The 2,674-nt window shown below is 44.3% G+C and overlaps 1 protein-coding gene across 1 annotated transcript in view; it reads right to left on the bottom strand.

Annotated features, from left to right (window-relative positions):
- Positions 1-2,413, bottom strand: part of TMEM230 (transmembrane protein 230) — a 27,442-nt gene extending 25,029 nt beyond the window's left edge. The window contains exon 1 of the mRNA XM_021714874.1: positions 2,405-2,413. The gene's annotated coding sequence lies outside the window, so the exon portion shown is untranslated. The remainder of the gene's footprint in view (positions 1-2,404) is intronic.
- Positions 2,414-2,674: the final 261 nt, after the last annotated feature.

Here is a 2,674-nt window from a genome sequence, read left to right as displayed (position 1 = left end):
TTTTTTTTTTTTTTTTTTTTTGAGTTGGAATCTCACTGTTGTCCAGGCTGGAGCGCAGTGGCACATTCCCGGCCACCACAGCCTCGACCTGCTGGGCTCTGGCGATCCTTCCTCCTCAGCCTTCCAAGTAGCTGGAACTACAGGAGCGCGCTACCACGCCCAGCTAATTTTTTAAAATTTATTGTAGAGATGAGGTCTCGCTAAGTTTCCCAGGCAGGTCTTGAACCTGCGGGCTCAGGCAATTCACTCACCTGACCCTCCCAAAGCACGGGATTACAGGCTGGGCCACCGAGCCCAGCTGTATTAGTCTGTTAAAGCACTGTGTCAACCTTAAAAGAGCACATGAAAGAGCACGTTCCTCTGGCATTTCGTATTAGACAATTATTTCATGGAATTCAGGATAACTTCAGTTGTAAGATTATTTTATTTTCCATATATTACTCTTGTGCATTCATAACAAAATATACACAGAATAAATTGGTTGAGGCAGTCCTGCTATTTCTCCACATGCAGTCTCCCACACAGTTGCTGATAACCACCATTTTCCATATAATAGCCTATTCTGTGTTGTCAGGGCAGGTATTGATGAGTCAGCATTTTTGGGGTGCAGTCTCTGAGATTTCTTGCAAGCTTCTGCCACCTGTTTGTAAGTTTTGATGCTGGCACTTCCTTGCTTTATGTGTAATCGATTATCCTTTTCATACATCTCAATATCAAAATGTAATATTTGTGGGTATTTTCCTTTCTTGGGTTCTTTAAAGTCTAGGTTCCTTTGCAAAATGTGTTCATTCTTTCAGTGAGGGACATTTGCCTCACTCAAAACAAATACATATATACTCTGCTACTCTGTTTCAGTACTTACTGTTTACATAATAACATTTTGATTTATACCAAATCACAGTGTAATGGGTTTGAAAAAATTTTAAATGTCAATTAAATTCTACCCATGTGGTACCCGCAATGCACATGAATTTACTGAAATGAGGATATAAAAGTGGCTGTGATCCGGGTTCGGTGGCTCAGCCTGTAATCCCGCGCCTTTGGGAGGCTGAGGTGAGTGGATTGCCTGAGTCTGCGGGTTCTAGACCCGCCTGGGCAGCGAGACCTCATCTCTACAATAAATCAAAAAAAATCAGCCGGATGTGGTAGCGCATGCCTGTAATTCCGGCTACTTGGAAGGCTGAGGCGGAAGGATCGCCGGAGCCCAACAGGCGAGGCTGCGGTGGCCAGGAGCGGCCACTGCACTCCAGTCTGGGCGACCGAGTGAGACTCCAATTCAAAAAAAAAAAAGTGGCTGTGACCTAGGAGACCTCTCTGAGGAGGTGGTATTTTATTAGAGAAGATATCTGTTTGGAGAGTAGAAGAAAGAGTAATCTAGGCTGAGAGTACAGCATGATTACAAAGTTCAGGATGTTTAGAAGGTGTTCTGATAAATTTGTTGTAGAACTCAAAGACTAGGACTGGGTGCAGTGGCTCATGCCTGTAATCCCAGCACTTTTGGAGGCCAAGGTGGGAAGACTGCTTGAGCCCAGGAGTTTGAGACCAGCCTGGGCAATATAGTGTGGTGGCACATGCCCATAGTCCCAGCTACTTGGGAGGCTGAGGAGGGAGGATAATTTGAGTCCAGGAAGTAGAGGCTGCAGTGAGCCATGATCATGCCACTGCACCCTAGCCTGGGTGACAGTGAGACTCTGTCTCAAAAATAAATAAACAAATAAATACAGCAAAAGACTCTACCTGATAACTATTTGCCAACATAAATTCCAGATAGAATTCAAATTCAAATAATTTAAACCCAGTAAGAAATGGAAAATTATGTGGGTAAATATTTATGGGAACTTCATATAGACTTTTTTTTTTGTTCAAAACTGATTTAATGAGCCTTTTCACTGTACCAGCTGTGCATACTTCATATAGACTTCTAAACACCAAAGAAAAAAATTCATAAATCATAAGAAATGACTATGTAAGTATTAAGACTTCAGTATGCCTAAAAGCACTGTATTAGTTAGTATATTTTAGGTAAGAATTCAACTAAAACTGATTAAGAGAAAAGGAAAATGTATTCACCTAAACAAAAAGCATCTGGTGTCTAGTGTCCACTCCAAGTCTTAGCAAACAAGTGAAAAATTTTTTTCTGCCTCATTAATAAGCAAAGAAATGTAAATTTTTTTTTCTTTGAGTTGGAGTCTCACTCTGTCGCCCAGATTGGAGTGCAATGGCACACACCCGGCCAGCGCGGCCTCGACCTGCTGGACTCTGGGCGATCCTTCCGCCTCAGCCTTCCAAGTGGCCGGAACAACAGGAGCGCGCTACCGCGCCCGGCTAGTTTTTAATTTACTGTAGAGACGAGGTCTCGCCAAGTTGCCCGGGTGGCTCAGGTCCGCGGGCCCAGGCAATCCACTCGCCTCGGCCTCCCAAAGTGCTGGGATTACAGGCTGAGCTCCGGAGCCCGGCCAGTGCACAATAAATGTAATGCGCTCGAATCATCCTGAAACCGTCCCCAACTTCCCCCCGTCCATGGAAAAATAGTTTTCCACGAAACTGTTCCCTGATACCCAAAAGGTTGGAAACCGTTGTCTTACAGCTTGTGTGATCACCAGATGAACATTTGCGCTGGCCCCCATGTATACTATTGATTTGAAAAAGTATGGCTGGGCTGGGTGGCTCAGCC

Source organism: Carlito syrichta, unplaced genomic scaffold (assembly GCF_000164805.1).
Source record: "Carlito syrichta isolate Samal-C Ts95f unplaced genomic scaffold, Tarsius_syrichta-2.0.1 Scaffold305831, whole genome shotgun sequence".
NCBI lineage: Eukaryota > Metazoa > Chordata > Mammalia > Primates > Tarsiidae > Carlito > Carlito syrichta.
Note: the sequence above shows the minus strand (reverse complement) of the source record. Positions and strands in the feature narration are given on the sequence as shown.